The following is a 21,937-nucleotide window of genomic DNA, read 5'->3' as shown; positions in this document are numbered from 1 at the left end:
CGTTTGATGAGCTCCTATCGATTAATGTTCCCTGGAGTCAGGAGTTCTCTGGTGTTCTCAGGATTCGGGCTTAAGCCTCTTGCCTCTAGTTTTCGGTCTTATTCTTGGAGTAGCCTCTAGACTTCTCTATCCATCATTTCCAAGGTGGTTCCCTCTGTTGTAGCTTCTGTTTGCTGGTCTCTTTAGTGTCTAATTTCTGCCCTGACACTAGGGAGAGTTGGTGGACACTTTTTAAGGGTCAGTAGTTCAGTCCTGTTCTGGGAAGGGAGGAACGCTGCAGACAAATATCTCTCGTGTCTGTGGGGAGTGCTCGCAGTGTCTCGGCCATAATGGGTTTGTCCCCGCTCACACAGTGTGTGTGCTGTCCCAGTCTACACTGCACAGGCTCTAGGTTGCTCTGCTGGGAACTGTCCAAGGCTGGCGCTGGTTTGTATGTACTTCCCAGGTCTGAGTGTCTCAAGTTCATTTCCTCGGGTACTCCACAAAGGCACAGGCTTGGTTGGGCCTGCGTTTTGTGCCTTCCCCGGTCCGAGCAGCTCAGGTGACCAGGTGTTTGGTGAGCGCGGTCACTGCAACTTATCATCTCCCCAGTCCCTGCCACTCGGTTTTCTGGGTTTACTACTGGCACATCTTCTCAGGCTGATATCGACCGGCCCAAGCCCAAGAAGTCTTGATTAGCAATGATGCCTGCCTGCAGTTTGTATCGGATGCCTTTCTGGGGCCCCGGTTGCCCCCTCCGGCTCTGGCTGCCCTCCCTGCCTGTCTCCGCGGGGTATGGGGGATGGGCAGACCGCAGCCGGCTCGCTCTGCTCAGTCCTTTGTTCTGTGAGCCAACCTTTTCTATAAACAGAGCCAAGTTTGCCTAGGATGGAGTTTACTCAATAATCAAGGTTTATCTCTTTTTAGCAGACTTCAGAATTACTTGAAATGGCAACCCAATCCAGTGTTCTTGCCTGGAGAATCCCAGAGACAGGGGAGCCTGGTGGGCTGCCCTCTCTGGGATCACACAGAGTCGGACACGACTGAAGTGACTTAGCAGCAGCAACTTAGCAGCAGCTGCAGCATATGGAGTAGTTAGGAGCTTCATTCCTGCAGATCTTAACCCAGTTATTATATCATCCTTCAAAGCACCCCAGTTAAAACTCTGCCAGTAATATAAAATGAATTTCTAAAAATACTTTATAGATGAAAAACTTTATATCCTTTGGGCATAGGCTTAGAAAAAAGTTCCTTTAGCATTTCAAAATTTTCAATTCACATTTTTAATAATCTTAATATCAGAATCACACAAATGTCCAGTGCCCTTTCTCTCAAATATCACTTCCAATGGTGAGATAGTTTCATGACACTAAAACAGTGGCCTCGGTTAATAAAAAACAAAACAAAACCTGATCATTTTTTAAAAAAACTTTAAAATATTTACTTATGTTCATTTTCTATTTATTAATGGATCTTTGGTCAAATCTCCAGTTGATAGAATTTTAGTGTGTTCTGTAGGTTTAGTATCTTTAATTTATTAATGAATAATTCCTATAAACATATACAGCATAACAAATAATGTCAGAATTATTGATAAACTAGACATATTGGCTTGTTTTCTTTATTCTCTAGAATACCTCTATAGGAAAAAAAGTCATGTATAGATGTTTTGACTTGGTAAGAATCACAGTCTTTAGTTGAAATTTGAGACATGATTTGCACATGTATTTAACAGTTATATTTTGAGATCAGTCAACCACTCTTTCCAGAGTTACCTGATTTATAATTTCTGAACCAGAAGTCATGCTGCCTTGTGAAGTTTATGAGCAATACTTTGAAATTTAGTTGATATAATTTACCAAGTACAAATGCTAAATAATAATAAGTGAAAGTGTTGTGAAGATGCCCTGATATGAAAACCTGTATTTTTAAAATGAAAAATAAGGAAAAAAATTTAATATGTTGATGGTAGTGAACTATTTACTCCTCAAAAGGATATATATGTCTTTAATATATAGATTCTTCTTTATATATTTACATATAAAAATTTCATACATATGTAATCGATGGACATGAGTTTGAGTGAACTCTGGGAATTGGTGATGGACAGGGAGGCCTGGCGTGCTGTGATTCATGGGGTCACAAAGAGTTGGACACAATTGAGTGACTGAACTGAACTGAATCATACATATGTTCTTATTTATTTGCATTTAATTTCAGAAAACAACAGTAGTATTTTTAGCATTTGTTACCATCACTATGGAAATGAGTAATTGCTTTTATATATTTTTCCAATAAAAATTATGAGTTAGCTATTTGGTTACTAGGAAACAGTGAATTAGAGAAAATAAGCAAATTCTTCAGGACTAGAGAAATAACATTTTTGAGCTAACAATCAAAAATTTCTGTCAAAGTCTGTGTTCTAATGACTGGTATTACTAAAACAAGTGAAACTCACTGTCCTGTGTTGCTGAATACAAATTGGTATTAAAACATTTGTTGAAAGTCTATAAAGCTTGAGATTTTTCTCTCTACTTTCAGGAAAAGAACAAACATTTAGCTGGACTTGTATGTAAGAGAAAGACTGTTTTTATCAAAGATAGGTGTTTTCTAAGATTAGTTTTAAGAAGCATTAAAAATGTAAATTTCACGTGAATTTATCCACTTATGTAAATCCTGGTACATAAAAGTCATATAAAATAAAGCTATTTGTCAACTCTTTAACATCAATATATTTGTGTGTATTGGTACTGTATAAGGGAGAGACTCTTGTTTCAAGCAATATTTTGTAAACATGAGACAAACTTTTGAAAAAGATGCAGCATTTAAAATATTTTGCTCCCTACCAAACCTTGTATTTCTACATTCTTATTTGTCATTTAATACATACATCCTCATCATAAAAGCTACTGCATGGCCCTTCAAAGTAGATCATCTGTTTTTTTCACCATATAAACATGAATTTGAAGTTAGGCAGTAATTAACTGAAATCAGAGGATCATAACAGATTTACTCATCTTGAAAAGATGAAAAATTCTTGACATAAATTTCTTGCCCATTAATAGGCTGCCCAATGTGTTAGGTAGGATTCTGTTTCTTGTGATGCCAAGAGATTTGAGATCTGATAGTAAAACCTTTGGTGAGTGTCTGAATAATTAAACCATGTTGGAGGAAGCTGCAAAACTTTCTTTCTTATTCACCCTGGAGAGAGGATTACCTCTGCCTAATCACTTATTTATATGAGTGGGGTGAGAACTGTGCGTGTGTTTATACTGTGTTGGAGGGAAGATACACTGCACTGATTCATCAGATGATTACTTTTCCTGAACCAACAGTCTAGAGACCAAGCTGAAGCACTTCTGTGGTCACATTTCTCTTCCCACTCATGTGTACACACAGCTCTCATGGCCCTGAACTGTGGGTTGAAAATTCTAGAACTCTCTTAAGCAAAGACACCCCATTTGGTGGTCACTGTCTTCTGGTGTCTCTAGCTCTTCAGGACCCTTGCTGGGGTCTCCTTTCCTCGTATGTCACTTGCTTTAGAAACCACGTAAAGAACCATTATTTTCTATAAACACTGTCCCAAGTACAGAAATAATTTTTTTCTCTCTCTCATCAGAATCTGCATGTACGTGGAGTCTGAAGAATTAGATAGAATTGTCCCTTCACATAGAAAAGGCCATGTCACTCTTCCTAAATTTGAGACTTTAGGGTTTCCTGGTGTCTGGGACTCCTCTGGGATATGAATGCCATTGTACAGCAAGGCACACTGAATGCCTCTTTCCAGTGTGATGAGAGGCAGAGGAGGAAGGTTCCCTGTGGTCCTGAGACCTATTTCTCCCTTTACCAGAAACACTCTGAAATAGAACATGCACTGCAGGCCTTCTGGTGAGCACTAATAGAATTTACTAGTAAAACAGATAATTCAGGTAATGCAGAATCAGTAAAACGTTTTAGCAGGATATACACAGTAAGGGAGTTTCAAATATGTATCTATGGGCATACATAGCTCACTAGAAAATTTTACATAAGCTGTGCAGTACATGGAGTAGAAAGGAAAGATTTTCCATTTTTGTTATGACTCTCTTCATATATATGCTAGAGTTCTCTGGAGAAACAGAATCCAAAGAATGGATGACGACATATGTATGTGTGTGTGTGTATAATTTTATAAATTATATGTAAATCCTATATAAACTGTGGAAAATTCTGAAAGAGATGGGAATACCAGACCACCTGACCTGCCTCTTGAGAAACCTGTATGCAGGTCAGGAAGCAACAGTCAGAACTGTACATGGAACGACAGACTGGTTCCAAATAGGAAAAGGAGTGCGTCAAGGCTGTATATTGTCACCCTGCTTATTTAACTTATATGCAGAGTACATCATGAGGAACGCTGGGCTGGAAAAACCACAACCTAGAATCAAGATTGCTGGGAGAAATATCAATAACCTCAGATATGCAGATGACACTACCCTTATGGCAGAAAGTGAAGAGGAACTCAAAGGCCTCTTGATAAAAGTGAAAGAGGAGAGTGAAAAGGTTGGCTTGAAGCTCAACACTCAGAAAACAAAGATCATGGCATCTGGTCCCATCACTTCATGGGAAATAGATGGAAAAACAGTGGAAACAGTGTCAGACTTTATTTTTTGGGGCTCCAAAATCACTGCAGATGCTGATTGCAGCCAGGAAATTAAAAGACACTTACTCCTTGGAAGGAAAGTTATGACCAACCTTGATAGTATATTAAAAAGCAGAGACATTACTTTGCCAACCATGGTCCGTCTAGTCAAGGCAATGGTTTTTCCGGTGGTCATGTATGGATGTGAGAGTTGGACTGTGAAGAAAGCTGATCGCCGAATTGATGCTTTTGAACTGTGGTGCTGGAGAAGACTCTTGAGAGTCCCTTGGACTGCAAGGAGATCCAACCAGTCCATTCTAAGGGCGATTGATCCTGGGTGTTCACTGGAAGGACTGGTGCTAAAGCTGAAACTCCAATACTTTGGCCACCTCATGCGATGAGTTGACTCACTGGAAAAGACTCTGATGCTGGGAAAGGTTGGGGGCGGGAGGAGAAGGGGACGACGGAGAATGAGATGGCTGGATGGCATCACCGACTCTGTGGACATGAGTTTGAGTGAACTCCAGGAGTTGGTGATGGATAGGGAGGACTGGCATGCTGTGATTCATGGGGTCATGGAGAGTCGGACACGACTGAGCGACTGAACTGAACTGAACTGATATTACATACAAAATTAATATATGTGTAGAATGTATAATTTATAAAATTGTATAAATTATATCATTGACAAAATTTATACATTAAATTAATTATATAAATTAAATATATTTGTTTTATTTTCTCTTTTCTTTCATTTTGGGGTTAAAAGAAAAAAAATTTTCTCTCTTAGGAAGAAGTGAACAGAAAAAAAATATGTGTATGTTTAATTAAGAATGACCATATATTTATTATAGGAAACTGGCTCATGCAGTTATGGAGGCTGAGAATTCCAAGGTCTTCAGTTGGTGGAGACCCAGAACTGACAGGGCGGTTCCAGACCAAAGGCCTGAGAACAAAGAGAACCGAGGGTGTAGCTGTCATCCAAGTCAGAAAGAAATTGATGTCCCAGATCAAGGAAGTCAGGCAGGAGGAGTTCCCTGTTACTTGTAAGAAAGTCAGTTGTTCTATTTGAGCAACAACTTCGACTGATTGGATAAGGTCCACCCGCATTAGGAAGGATAATCTTCTTTCCTCAGTCTATAGATTCAAATGTTAATTTCATCCATGAACACCCTCACAGATAAATCCAGAATAATGTTTGAGCAAACATCTGAGTACCCTTGTGCACATGACACATGAAATTAACCACCAGAATACCCTTCAAGTATCTTTCATTTCTACATGTATCACTTAAAACCTTACAGGTTAAATTTGAAACAGAGAACATCCACTACAGGGAGAACGGAACAGTGTGCTTTGCTGATAATCTCAGGTGTCTCTGTCTCTTGCCTGTGCCTTGTGACTGCCAGTATCCTTTGCATTATCAGTAGGATTTAGGACTGTTTAAGAATCTCTGGTTTCTATAAGCCTGATGTGGCAGCTTGACACTTTATGTTCTCTGGAATAATTACAACTACTCCACATAAAACTCCTTAGTGTGTCTATAGTTTAATAAAATACATTTTACAGGAAATGTAACAGAGACTTTATAATAGAAAAGTAAAACTAAAAGGTCATTCTGACTCCTCCCTACTCTAATTGTGCAGGTAAGTCTCTAAAGCAATTCTGTTCGCATCCCAAGAGCTTTGCAATTTCATCATTTTTTGCAACTCTTGGTACTTGGCAAAAGAGCATTCCTCCCACTTGAAAGTTTCTCTGTTGGCCCAGGAACTCAGCCTACTTATTCCTTCAATGCTTTCTCACACCCTCTTTTCTCTAACTGTGAACTACCCTGTTCTGGGTTTTTAGCAAATTTCTCTTTTTACTCTGTTACTGAGAGAGAAAAGTCTTTTTTCTTTTATTTCTAGAATAAAATAAGAAACAGAAAATAAAGCCTTTTGCAGCAATGAAGACCCAGTGCAGCCAAAAAATAAAAATAAAAAATAAATCAGCCTTAAAAAAAAAAAAATGGTATAACTGCCAGGAGTCATTGCACACCCTCGCTGAACCAAGGGGTTGTTTTCCATCTGAAACTTTTTGTGTTTGGTTGAAATCCACAACTCAATATATCAATATCGCTGAGAAAATAGAGTTAAAGATCACATTTTAAAATCTGTCTTTTTGTAAAGCTTTTGAACTGAATGTATATAGCTTGAAATTTAATGTCTTTAATATTTGCATTCTTCTTTGTTTAGTTTTCACAAGAAGTAAACTGTTTAATGTCTAGTTAAAAAAAAAAGAAAATAAATAAAATATATTTAAATGGATCCATCTAGAAGAGTGTAGGGCATCTTATGTGGTAGCAGTTTGACACCAAGGCTATCAAGAAAGATAAAAACAAACTTCTGTAGAACTGACATGCTTGGAAATACCAGGGAAGTAAATGAATTTGAAGACATTAAAGATTAGATTCCAACACTTACTGAATCAGTGTTAAATGATCTCTGACATGCTTGATCTCCCAAAAATATCTGCAAACTTTCAACTATTAGAGAACATGTGGTTGTTGCGGGGAAAGGCTGTGTTCCTGTGGAGACTGCACGGACAATGCTATTAGCATCAAGTTCTGGAGAAAGGTGTTTTGGCTAAAGACATTGGTTTAACCAACTATTAATTTTGCACCCTGGGCTTTTTTTTTCTGTTTTTTTTTTTTTTTTTCTTTTTGCAGTTTTGTGCCTCAATGCCACCATTTGCTTAATGGAAGTAGGGACACTGTCTGTCTCATACTGCAGAGACAGATATTAAATATGTTCATAGTAAGTCAGAGAAATACCTAGCACATTAGCATTTGTCCATCAAATAAGTAAACAAAGGACAGGAGCATTTTAGCATCATTGCAGCTTTGCTCTCAGTCTTTTCAATCCCTCTGCCTTTTGGTGGAATCTTACTCAGAATGAGCAAGACTTCTTTGTGTTATTCCAAGGTGATCTTTAAGCAAAGCTGTTGGTACCAAGAGGAGGAACACATGGGGAATCTGAGTTTATATCCACAGACAGGGAGGCACATACTCCAGACAACAAGGAAGAAGTCCTCCAAACAGAGTCTCCTACACAGCACATTTCTGTCAGGATGGCAGCACCTGAATCCAAACAGGACTGAATCACAGGCCTGTGCCTAACAGGAATTTTCAAAATCACATGAGGAAAATAACTCGATGAAAAAATGGGCCATCACGCAACATAGCCAAAAAGGATGGTTCACTTTGTCAATATTCAATCAAGCCACTGAATCCTCATTTTATGTTGGTAAATTCTGAGATATACCATGTAGACCAAAAAAAAAAAAAACAAAAGCAGATTTAATTTGAAAATTATTATTTTAAGGATCCCCATTGAAGCAGAAACTTAAAGATATAGTTAAAATTAAAAAGGATTTAGGGCTTTGAGGGGAGGCAATTCAACAATCAGAAACACATTGCAATGGAAAATTATAAGATAGATAATGAAGCATAAATAAAAATAAATATATTTATAAATATAAATAAATAAAATAAACAAATATAAAAATAAATGTAAATAAAAAACATAAATTAAAAAAATAAGATGGATAATAAAACATCAATTAAAGTGGCTTTTTATCATCACAATGTACTGACAATTTTAGACTATATCAATGCTAAAAGAGTTCCCCCATCCCATAAAGTCTTCTCTTGGTCTAAATTCTAAATAATTTAGCCACATGTGTAAAGGGCTACATGCATTTGCTTTGATAGTAAGATCCTAACAGTGTTGAAATAACCAAACATTTTTTTTGGCTGGAACTTATGTATTCAATCTCTGTACACTTAAAAAACCCCTGTATTTAAATTAAAAAAGTAAAAGTAAGTAGCTCAGTCGTGTCCGACTCTTTGTGACCCCTTGGATTGTAGCCTACCAGGCTCCTCCCTTTATGGGATTCTCCAGGCAAGAATACTGGAGTGGGTTGCCATTTCCTTCTCCATGTATTTAAATAGTAGATTTGAAATAAATAATAAGGAAGAAGCAGAACTTTAATTCTACCCATCTTTGTGTAGAAAGTTCTCTGAAGCATGTGGAATTCTCTGTTCTTGGAAGCATTTCTTCATGGATCTCCCCCTTCTGTCTTTAAAAATGCACATTAATGTAGTGAAAAGTAAATTAATTGCTTTTCAAAAAGTTTTTATTTTATTTACTGGCATATACACACATATGAGATCAGTCCTAGGTGTTCATCGGAAGGACTGATGTTAAAGCTGAAACTCCAATACTTTGGCTACCTCATGTGAAGAGTTGACTCATTGGAAAAGACCCTAATGCTGGGAAGGATTGGGGGCAGGAAGAGAAGGGGACGACAGAGGATGAGATGGCTGGATGGCATCACCGACTCGATGGACATGGGTTTGGGTAGACTCCGGGAGTTGGTGATGGACAGGGAGGCCTGGTGTGCTGCGATTCATGGGGTGGCAAAGAGTCAGACACAACTGAGCAACTGAACTGAACTGAACTGAACACAAATTTCAAGAAAAGGAAATTTTATTTCTGTACTTCTTTAATAATAAAGATAATTATTTACTTTATTTCATGAGTAGCTTGCTAGGGCTGCCATAATAAAATACTGCAGACTGGTTGGCTTAAATTTTGTTTGTTTGTTTGTTTGTTCTTTTTCTTGAGTTCTGGAGGCTAGAAGTTCAAGTTCAGTCTGATGGCAGATTTAATTTCTCGTAAGGACCCTTCTCTCTTTGACTTACTGATGAGTGCCTTTTCACTGTATCCTCACATGGCTGCCCCTTTGTCTGTGGGTCTGTGTACTAGACTCTTCTTAGAAGAACACTGGCCAATTGGAATGGAGTCCACCCATATGACCTCATTTGTCTTGAATCACCTCTTTAAAGGCTCTTTCTCCATTTAAAATCAGATTCTGAAGTGCTGGGGGTTAGAGTTGAACATATGCAATTGAGGGGAGAAGGGTCAGCACAAAATAGAAGGGGTATTAGTAATAATAATGAAAATGATCCAATCCACTTGTAATATTGCTAAGCCCACCATCAATAGGTGTCAAAGAGTATTTATAACAGTCTATTTTTTTAAGAAAGAATCTTTCATCAGCACTAATTTTCCAGTCAATGTGTCTTTAATATTGTGCCATGACAAGGCAAAATTATGTTTGCTCTAGTGAGGAGTTGGTGCATCAAAGTGCCAGGGTGCTTGTGTGGGAGAATGTTTATCTCCATGAGGACAAGAATGACCCTAGTGAGGAGCCAAGACTGGAAACCAAGTGCCCTCTTCCAAGTCATAATCATGGCAAACTAATTTCTCATGCCCTAGTTTTCTCATTGGCAAATGAAAGTTCATTCATTCAGCAAAAAATGAGTAACAGCGAACTACATGCCAGGCACTGTTCTAGAGGTTTGGGGTCTAACAATGTGTTAAACAGAGATCTTTGCTCTCATGAAATATTAGAATGTCAGTTAAGTGCTGAGGAAAGCAAAAAAGAAAAGCGAGATAAGAGAAGAGGATGGAAGGGAAGCAACTTCAAACAAAGCCAGCAGTGTAAGTGTTAACAAGGAAGTGAAATTAACAAACCGAATAGTAGAGAGATGTGCAGGTGTGAGCCACATGAAAAAGGGGTCTGCCCAGCTCTCTCAGAAATAATAAGGCACTTATAGACTATGTGGCTCTGTTTTTTTTCATCCTCCAATTATTCTAATGGGTAAGAGAAGAAGCATGTGCATGGGTTGATCAGTTAATTAATTGTGTGGATGTGTCACAGGAGTTGTAGAATCAAAGGATCAATTGGAGAATTACTAAATAGGTTATTGCTAATTTCATTTTCTAAAATGTCATGCTTAATAGAGTTAGCACAGTGTATAGAAATGAAATAAAAGAACATAAGTGAGTTATTGCTCTAGGAAAATGTGCATGTTTATTTTTCTTCTCAAAGCACACCTATTCTCATATGTTCAGGTATGGAAAATATGTAGTAGATGATGGAGAATATGCACACATTCCAGAGACCACACGGGCATGTGCTAAATATCAATTTACTGTACTTTTTAGCAAAGAGATCTGTAATTAGAAACAGATGAGAAAGGTGCTAAATTGTTTTAGGAATCATTCTAAGGTTCACTGAACTGAAAAGAAAAAAAATATCATTTTGAGCCAACAAATAAGTCTCTGAATTTTTTTAAACTAAAACTCCACTTTTCAGTATGAATTATGCATTGCCTACAGGGCTTCTTTTAATATGTGGTGAATTTGTTTCTTCTGGACATTTCCATAAGACCTTTTCCAAATGAAAGATTCTCTGCTTTTCAAAGAAAAATGCGTGCATTAGAAATTATCCACTAAATATTTCACCAGAGAAGGAATTTAAGCATAAAGTATATTAGTTACGAGAAATCACATATTGTATTTTGAACTCAGAGCATTTATCAACTAGGATTATGAAACATTTCTATTGAATAGTTTTTGTGTATGTAGCAAATCATCAGAAGTGCATATAATAGAGTCTGTAAAAGAACTCATTTTTTTATGTCAGCAGCAAATGGATGTGAAGGAAAAAGAGTAATTACCATGATTCACAGTTTTTATTAATTACACAGATAGTATGTAAATATTCTAGTATTTAGTGGAATTATTTGGAATTTCTAATAATTCTGATATGCAGATGACACCACCCTTATGGCAGAAAGTGAAGAGGAACTAAAAAGCCTCTTGAGGAAAGCGAAAGAGGAGAGTGAAAAGGTTGGCTTGAAGCTCAACATTCAGAAAACAAAGATCATGGCCTCTGGTCCCATCACTTCACGGGAAATAGATGGGGAAACAGTGTCAGACTTTATTTTTCTGGGCTCCAAAATCACTGTGGATGGTGATTGCAGCCATGAAATTAAAAGACGCTTACTCCTTGGAAGGAAAGTTATGACCAACCTTGATAGTATATTAAAAAGCAGAGACATTACTTTGCCAACCAAGGTCGGTCTAGTCAAGGCTATGGTTTTTCCCGTGGTCATGTATGGATGTGAGAGTCGGACTGTGAAGAAAGTTGATCGCCAAAGAATTGATGCTTTTGAACTGTGGTGTTGGAGAAGACTCTTGAGAGTCCCTTGGACTGCAAGGAGATCCAACCAGTCCATTCTAAAGGAGATCAGTCCTGGGTGTTCATTGGAAGGACTGATGCTAAAGTTGAAACTGCAATACTTAGGCCATCTCATGCGACAAGTTGACTCACTGGCAAAGACTCTGATGCTGGGAGGGATTGAGGGCGGGAGGAGACAGGGACGACAGAGAGTGAGATAGCTGAATGGCATCACTGACTCGATGGACATGAGTTTGAGTGAACTCCGGGAGTTGGTGATGGACAGGGAGGCCTGGCGTGCTGTGATTCATGGGGTCGCAGAGTCAGACACAACTGAGCTATTGAACTGAACTGAACTGAATAATTCTGAAAACTACATAGAACAAACTTTATGCCTTCTATTTTAGACATGTTGTGGTTATACTTAAAATTCATATATGGTTAACATTTCTCTGACAGATTCTTCTCTTCCTCTTGCTTTTCCCATATTGTCTTTCTTGTCTTCAGAAACACTTAATGTACATATTAGGTGTATGAAAACTCTTTGATTAAATTAATGAAAGGAGATATATATATATATATATGTGTGTGTATATATATATATATTTTTTTTTTTCAACTCGTCTGTCCTAGATATTTGTGCTTGCCCCTTTTTGGGAATTTTTCTTACTTTTTACAAAATCTGGACTATTACTGAAACATTCCAATAAACCTAATATCTGATCAATGTCTGAGTTTTTCATTTAGAAACATAGAAGAGAGCTAATGAAATGGTGATATGTTCTGTTTGTTAGTAGATTTGAGCACAAGGTGAGGCAGAGGAAGAGGCTCTGCAGCTATAAACTTGAATTGGACAAGATCTTGCTTCTTAGCTCAAGCTTAGTGAGGGCCATCAGTGTCCATCTCTGAAAGATGAACATCCACCCTTCTTAAGGACTGTGCCTTCACCTAGAGAGTGCCAAGGAGCAGCCTGAATGTTGGTGTCCAAAGCACCAGGGAGAGATCCAGGACCAGATCAGATGGACCAGACAGAGACCCCGAACATGAATGACCAGCATTGAGACAGGAAGCATACTAGAATCAACTTGTTTCTTTCTCTCCTTCAGAGAATGGCCAGTGATACTTATTGATCAGTGACTGAAAGTTACTATCCAGACAAAGTACTCAAAGTTCTGAAAATACCAAACACTGATTTAGTGATCATTCAAATGCATTTCTGTATTCACCCCATAGTAATGTCCTACAGTCAACTGGCTAATCTGCCAAAGTTTTCTTAAGTATGTGAATATATATTTACCTCAGTAGTTTATATGAGTTGAATTCTGACATATTAAAACAACAACAACAACAACTGTCTCTGGTCCCTTGGAGGTTATTTTAAAAGATAACCTCAGAAAGTTATTGGATTATTCATCTTCTATCTCTGCAAAGATAGCATTTTTGTTTTCTGTGTATCTTAAGACTCACATGCATGTTTATGCATGTATTATCTGTGTAAGTGTGTAACAACAAAAAACTTCTTACTGTTAAAAAAAATTAAAGATCCAAATGAATTAATCAACAATGCTCCATCATGCTGTTGTTGTAGTCACTAAGTCATCTCCGATTTTTTGCAACCCTGTGGACTGCAGCCCACCAGGCTCCTCTGTCCAAGGGATTTCCCAGACGAAAATACTGAAGTGGGTTGCCATTTCCTTCTCTAGGAGATCTTCCCAACTCAGGGGTCAAACCCATGTCTCCCGCATTGGCAGGCAGATTCTTTACCACTGAGCCACCTGGGAAAGCCCACCCCAATGTAAAATAAACATTAAAAAAAATATTCCAAAGAAAAAAAAATTTGAGAAGTGGCTTCATGGAAGAGCTAAGTTTGAAGTCTTGGAATCCAGTAGAACTTTAATTCCATAAAATGCCTTGAGGATGTTTCTGAGCCTGAGTGTCCCTTAAGCAGGGTGAAATCTTAGAAAACATCATGAGCCTCTAGGGCTGATGTGAGGAGTCAATGATCCCAGGTGGGTGAGACGGGCAACCTCTTTTTGCTGCTCCCTTTCCTCTTCAATCTTTTCCTAATTTTTTTTTTTTTATATAGATCTTAGAACCTGCCATTTCTATGACATGAAGTTCTATACTCAACAACAGTCCAAATAGATAACATATGTGCACGAAAACAGCCTGGAAAGAAATATTCCAAACTGTTTTCCATAATTATCTCACAAACGGTCATCATGGGACCAGGCATGAGTGGGTGGGCATGATGGCAGGGTTTGTCACAGAGATGGGTTTGCACAATACCTTCTGTATTGTCTGATTTTGTTTTAACAAGGAGCATTCATTCATATCTTATTGGAGCAATTTTGAATAAATTAACACAAAGGCAAAAACAAATTGCCTCAATTACTTAAACTCTATTTTGAACAACTTATTCAAGAAGTAAAGTCACCAGTAGAAAAATATCCTATTTTTCTTTTTTCAAATTAGGTTGGTTTCTGTGGTGTTTTTCTGTTTTTGCTAATGTCACTAAATCATCTTTGCAGTCTTCTTTTTCAGTCATGAAGATGATTGAAGTACCTGCTGAAGCAGTTTGCGGGTGTGTGATTTTGTCATTCAGTTCTGTGATCATTAAATCACATGGATTTGTGATTTGGTCATTAACCAAAATGAAAGGTCCAGGGAAGGTCATCATTTAAAAAATGATGAAGGGGCAAAAGGGAATAACAATGAGGCAAGAACCTGAAGTGTCATTTAAATTACCAGATGTTAGTCAGTCTTGAGTTATAACAGTATCACCAGGAGCTGCAGAAACAGAAGAGAGGGATCTTTTACTATTGATTTATAAACAATACATTAAAAAAAACTACATTGGGTGATCTTGCCTCTCCCCTGAGAAAAGCACCAAACAAGACAGAATTGTTCTATTCAATTTTTTTCAGTTTTATTTCCTGAAAAATAACGGACATACCCCAAAATTATGCACGGCATACTGGTTTGATTTACATATATTGTGAAACAATTACTACAACAGTTTTAGTTAAAATCCATAGTCTCGTATAGATATGATTTTTTAAAGAAGAGAAAAAAACTCCTGTGATGAGGATTGTTATGAACTACTCGTGAAAAAAAAACATCATTTCTATGTATCATACAGAAGTGTTAACTATAATCCTCATGGTATAGAATATGTACATAGTATTTAGTTATCTTATAACTGGAAATCTGTATCTTTTGATGACCTTCCTCTACTCCTCCCTTCCCTATCTGATCTCTTTTCCTATAAGTTCGATGTTTGGCTTTGTTTTAAATTAGATTCCACATTCAAGTGAAATCAGACAGTATTTGCCTTTCTCTGACATTTCACAGCCTGATGCCTACAAAGTCCACTCATGTTATTGCAATGGTAGGATTTCCTCTTCTTTATGATTGTGTAATTTGCACATATACATACAGACCACAGCTTCTTTATTCATCCACTGATGGGCACTTACTTTGCTTTCATATCTTGGCTATTATAAATAACACTGCTGTGAACATGGGGATACAGATGTCTTTTTTAGTTAATGTTTTCATTTCCTTGGATGTATTCCCTGAAGTGGTATTGATGAATTATATAACAACTCTATTTTCAATTTCTTGAGGAATCTGCATACTGTTTTCCATAGTAGCTACGACAATTTATAACCCCATCAACAATGAGCAAGGGTTTCCTTTTCTCCACATATTAGCCAGCACTTGTTACCTTTCATCATTTTGGTGATGGCCATTCTAACAGTTGTGAGGTGACAGATCATTGTGATTTCAATTTGCATTTCCCTAATTACTGATGACATTGAGCATCTTTTCATGTGCCTGTTGGCTAGCTATAGTCTTTGCAAAAATGTCTATTCAGGTCCTTTGCCCATTTTAAATGGATTTTAAATTGGATTATTTGGTGTTTTTTTTTCTTTTATTATTTTTCTATTGATTTGTATGTGTTCTTTATGTGTTTTGGATATTAACCCTTTACCACATACATGGCTTGCAAGTACTTTTTCCCATTCTGAAGATTATCTTTTCATTTTGTTGATGATTACTCTTGCTATATAGAAGTTTTTAATTTGTACACATATGTACACATAAGTATATAATTGAATGACTTTGCTGTACATCTGAAACTAACACAATATTGTAAATCAACTATATTTCAAAAACCAAATCTATATATATATTCAAAAACCAAATGTATATATGTATTTATATTTATATATAAAATACCCTTAGCCATACTATGAGCCTGGTATTTTTATTATCCACCATTCATAAAAGAGGGAAAATTTCAGACACTTTCCTGAAGTTACTTGAATAATAAATGGCAAAGTCAAGAGAACTGAGTACTATTTGATGCCAAAGCTTGTAATGTTGCATACATTTCTAACATAAGATGAGAAAAAATAATTTGAAAAAATTGGTCTTGATGATTTTTTAAAGTCCTAAAAATATCTGCAGAAATTTTCCCCCTGCAAAACCACTAAGCTGTTAGGGATAGCTAATAGCTAATTCAGTAAAAGTAGAACATAGATTTTGGAATAGATTATATAATAAATAAAGAGAAGTAGATGCCAAACATTGGATTATTTTGCATTCAATTTGCAGTTGTTTAAAATCAATACATGAAAATTTTAACATATATCACAATAGTTATTCTAACATCTATTTTTAAGGTCTTTCTACATAAGTAAATATTCAGCTTTTTATTTTTTGGATAAATTGTCAGACGCAGCTATCTGTCTTACTTGACTATCATCGCTCTTCTTAAAAATTGGATCTGTGAAAAAAAATGATATCCTTGAACACACAGACTTAATTAGTCATTGCATTGTTTCATGACTATTGTATTTTATTACCACAGCCTGTAGCAGCTGTTACAATGTACTGATTTATTAGGCTATAGCTAGAAAATAATTGTTTCTTTCTACATTATAAATTTAGCCTAATAATATATTTAAATTAAGAGCAAGTATGTTGCATCATCCTAAAATTTAAATGTAAGAGAGAAATTATTTCTAAGATATGTTATACGTTAGAGTACATTGATAATTTTTTAATTAATAAAAACTGAGAAGAAAGGGTGGTCTGAGAGAAACAATTTTAGATTTTGTAGAAATCAAAGGGTCTACTTTGGGTTATTAAAAATAAGAAAATCTTGGGGATCCTTTTGCTGTTATTTAATACTGAAGAGTTTTATAAAAACCTTCAACTGAAATAGTGGCAGTGTGAACACAGGATTGGCAGAAGGAAAAGTAAAGCCAAGACATTTTTCTGACCAAATGATTAGTACTTATGCTAGTTATTGGCTTCCCTGGTGGCTCAGAGGTTAAAGTGTCTGCCTCCAATGCAGGAGACCCGGGTTCGATCCCTGGATCGGGAAGATCCCCTGGAGAAGGAAACGGTAACCCACTCCAGTATTCTCGCCTGGAGAATCCCATGGACGGAGAAGCCTGGTAGGCTACAGTCCACGGGGTCTCAAAGAGTCGGACATGACTGAGAGACGGAAGGGAACGGAATGCTAGTTATAAATAATTTGTTAATGGATTTTGTTGCTACTGAAGCCCATGATACACACTCGGTATGTATATACAGAGGTAAAAATAAGAAAAACTTTTTCTATAAAATTTCATATTATGTATTAAATGATTTTATGCCACATCAACTAACAAATGTATGCAAAACTCAGGCAAAATATAAAAAAAGAGTTTAGGTGAACTGAGCCAAAAATCAACAGGAAAAACTGAAATTCAAATAGTGCAGATAGAAGGTAAAAATATTAATTTCTGAGAATAAGAGCTAGGCATCAAAACTGAGGTCACACAGTCAAGAGTCAGAATTAATGGAAGACATGAATGGAGTCTGTAGAATTGGGGCATCATGGAGCAAAAACAGCAGAAACAACTGGGCAAATCAGTAGAAACAAGCTCATTGCTACTCCATGATGGGCTGACATGGGTGGAGGTGACTTGAAGCAGTAGGGCTAGAACTATTAGCTTTGAAACTGGAAAATCAATAGAAATAGATGAATGTTTGGAAAGAGAAACATCTTTGCAGCTGCCATCATCCTTCTATTTGGGTTAAATTTGAGCTGATGCTGCAGGGTCTGTTCAGGGAGAGATGTTGAATAGAGAACACATTAGATATGAAGGGGTAAAGGCTATGGTTTTTCCCGTGGTCATGTATGGATGTGAGAGTCGGACTGTGAAGAAAGCTGAGCGCCGAAGAATTGATGATTTTGAACTGTGGTGCTGGAGAAGACTCTTGAGAGTCCCTTGGACTGCAAGGAGATCCAACCAGTCCATTCTAAAGGAGATCAATCCTGGGTGTTCATTGGAAGGACTGATGCTAAAGCTGAAGCTCCAATACTTTGGCCACCTCATGCGACGAGTTGACTCACTGGAAAAGACTCTGATGCTAGGAGGGATTGGGGGTAGGAGGAGACGGGGACGACAGAGAATGAGATGGTTGGATGGCATCACCGACTCTGTGGACATGAGTGTGAGTGAACTCCGGGAGTTGGTGATGGACAGGGAGGCCTGGCGTGCTGTGGTTGATGGGGTTGCAAAGAGTCAGACACGACTGAGCGACTGAACTGAACTGAACTGAACTGAAACAAGGGAGGAGGGATCCACTGCCTGTCTGGGTAACAGCAACAATTTGGCCAAAGCACAGGGTTCAGTTCAGTTCAGTTGCTCAGTCATGTTCAACTTTTTGTGACCCCATGAATTGCAGCATGCCAGGCCTCCCTGTCCATCACCAACTCCCAGAGTTAACCCAAACTCATGTCCACTAAGTTGGTGATGGCATCCAACCATCTCATCCACTGTCGTCCCCTTCTCCTCCTGCCTTCAATCTTCCCCAACATCAGGGTCTTTTGAAATGAGTCAGCTCTTCACATCAGGGGGCCAAAATACTGGAGTTTCAGCTTTAACATCAGTCCTTCCAATGAACACCCAAGACCGATTTCACTTAAGATGCACTGGTTGGATCTCCTTGCAGTCCAAGGGACTCTCAAGAGTATTCTCCAACACCACAGTTCAAAAGCATCAATTCTTCTGCACTCAGCCCTCTTTATAGTCCAACTCTCACATCCATACATGAACACTGGAAAAACCATAGCCTTGACTAGACAGACTTTTGTTGACAAATAACGTCTCTGCTTTTTAATATGCTATCTAGGTTGGTCATAACTTTCCTTCCAAGGAGTAAGCGTCTTTTAATTTAATGGCTGCAATCACCATCTGCTGTGATTTTGGAGCCCCTCCAAAATAAAGTCTCTCACTGTTTCCACTGTTTCCCCATCTAGTTCCCATGAAGTGATGGGACTGGATGCCATGATCTTAGTTTTCTGAATGTTGAGCTTTAAGCCAACTTTTTTCACTCTCCTGTTTTACTTTCATCAAGAGGCTTTTTAGTTCTTCTTCACTTTCTGACATAAGGGTGGTGTCATCTGCATATCTGAAGTTATTGATATTTCTCCCGGCAATCTTGATTCCAGCTTGTGCTTCATCCAGCCCAGCGTTTCTCATGATGTACTCTGCATATAAGTTAAATAAGCAGGGTGACAATATATAGCCTTGACGTGCTCCTTTTCCTATTTGGAACCAGTCTGTTGTTCCATGTCCAGTTTCCAGTTCTAACTGTCACAGGGTACATGCGGAGAAATATAGGGATATAAGGTTGAGCGTGGTTTGTAACTAAATTGTGCAAGGGTTCTTTCTACAAATGTTTTTAAGGGTATCATTAATAAGTGTATAATTTAATGGCATGCTGTGTTGCACTTCAAGGACAAACTAATTTAGTAATGGTATTGAAGCAGTGGTTCTGTCATTTTACTGAAATTGCATTAGGCAGCTAAAATTGGATGCTTACATTTCCACTCCAAATTGACACTTTTAGCAAAGCCCAGAATTAGACGTTACTTAGTGCCTTGGCTTTAATCATTTGTTACAACTTTGCCTCCCATTTTTAAAATTTATTTAATATATTCATCTTTTTCTCTATAGATTTGGAGACATTGAACACATTTTATATGTTTATCGATTTTAGATCATTAATTGTATACATAAGGAAAGTGGATTTAGAAGAGAAAAAATAAGTAAACTTCCCCCAATACTGAACTAACTAATAAAAGAGCCAACAAAACAAGTAGTTCTGGAGTTCCAGCCATGCCCTCCTCTGTGTGGATATTAGGAGGAGGTATGAAGATGATGGATAAACCTGAAATTCTTGGCTTAGGACAAGGTTTGGACAAATACACGTTTGAGAACAGGACTGTGCAGCAGGCAACAGATGTGAGTGTGATACTGTGATGCATGTCTCATTCTTTCTGTGGCGTTTCCTGATCTAATGATGCACCTAATTATCTCTCTTGAAGCAAGAAACTAAAGTGGAGAGCTTGGCAGTCAATCTGATTCCTGAGAAGAGTTATTAACTGCCTTCATGGCCACTTAGACCCCAAGGGCCACAGCCCAGCTTGCGAGAACAACTCCATGAAGCTGGGAAAATTGATTAGTGGAAATATCTTTGCCTCCACTCACTTCTATGAAGCTAACTTCACTGTTTGTTCCACAGTCTCCAGTTTAACTTAATCATGTGGGTTGGTTAGAGGAGGGGATCATTTTCCTCTTATTAACTGTTCTGTTTAGATCCCCCGGCTAGTTTTGGAAAGTCGTTCACAAATCCTCTGAGCCTCATATTTTCTCATGTTATATGCTCCTTGTTATGACTACATCAGACTAAGGATTATCAATTCACAAAAACAGATTTGTGCATTAGAAGAAAACATAAAATTGTGCTTTATATCTCCTTAAAGTATGATATAATACCATTAGTTAAAGGTTATTATGCTTTTAAGCCTTATAAAACATGGGAAATGATATATTCTTGCCTATTAAATGTATTTTTTAATCATTGAAAAACTTATATAAGAGGAGTCCAGTGTATATGCCAGGCAGTGTGATTGCTGGGTCATGTGGTAGTTTTATTTCTAGTTTTTAAAGCAATCTTCATACTGTTCTCCCTAGTGGTTACATCAATTTACATTCTCACCAACAGTGCAAAAGTGTTCCCTTTTCTCCACATCCTCTCTAGCATTTGTTGTTCATAGATTTTTTGTAAAATAGATTGCTAGTAGGAGGTTGATGTATACCACAGGGAGCCTAGCCTGGTGCTCTGTGACAACCTACAAGGGTGGGCTTGGGATTGGAGGTGAGAGGGAGGTTCAAGAGGGAGCAGATATATGTATTATTATGGCTGATTCATGGTGATGGATGGCAGAAGCTAACACAATACTGTAAAGTAATTATCCTCCAATTAAAAATAATTTTTTTTAAAAAAGGACTCCATTAGGAAAAATTTAAAATATTTATTATGAAAACCTGGAATTCATTTTGAGATTTGTATAGCTCACTGACATAAAAAGCATTGCCTTTTAAATGGACCATAATTAAATTTTAATATCATTAATCGTATCTCCAAAGTGACACTTTGTTGGGCACCTGGCATTTATAGATAGTGGGTAATCAGCGGTGTTTCTTCAAGAAGCACTTAGAGACAAAAGGACAAGAGTACAGTGGTGCTCAGATTTTGCCCAAGGCACCTTCTAGATGCTTGGAAGATCAAACAAGAAAGACAGGTCTATCTAATCAGCTCTAACATTTGAGACAAAGTCTAAACAACAGACTTCTAAAGGAAGTGAGGGACCCATTGAGATTAGAAATGTAGTTAATCTTTTAACGTAGCTGATTATTCAAAGTTCTTTCCCCACCATAACTTTTCCCTCACAGCAGATTCCCAATCAGGTTTTTCCAGATAATGCCACTTTAGAAATCACACACTGATTTTCAGATGAGCTAGTTGCTCAAGGCACAACCTAAATGTAAACCTTTCAGGACTAACTAGTGTCTTGGTCTTGTTCAGCACTGCTACACTAGATAGATTTCAATAAAAGGATGTTATGCCTTTAAAGTAATTATTTTGCTTAAATTGAATTTTCCTTTCGGAAAAAGATCTCTCTTGTGGGAAAATCTCTTTTTGACTCTTGGCCACAGAAAGTTTACAGATAAAATATTATTTGACAGATGCTGCTTTAGAATAGTTCATAATTTACATAAAACAGCTACACTAACCCACTACGGATGCTCTTGTTTTAAGGGTTCAATATTTTTGCATATCATATTTGATTTGGGTTAAAGTACATTATTCAGGCAATACAATTACCCAAAGTCAGGAATAGAGATAATTCTT

Source organism: Moschus berezovskii, chromosome 19 (assembly GCF_049115385.1).
Source record: "Moschus berezovskii isolate FMDL1 chromosome 19, NW_MosBer_1.0, whole genome shotgun sequence".
Classification (NCBI taxonomy): Eukaryota; Metazoa; Chordata; class Mammalia; order Artiodactyla; family Moschidae; genus Moschus; species Moschus berezovskii.
Note: the sequence above shows the minus strand (reverse complement) of the source record.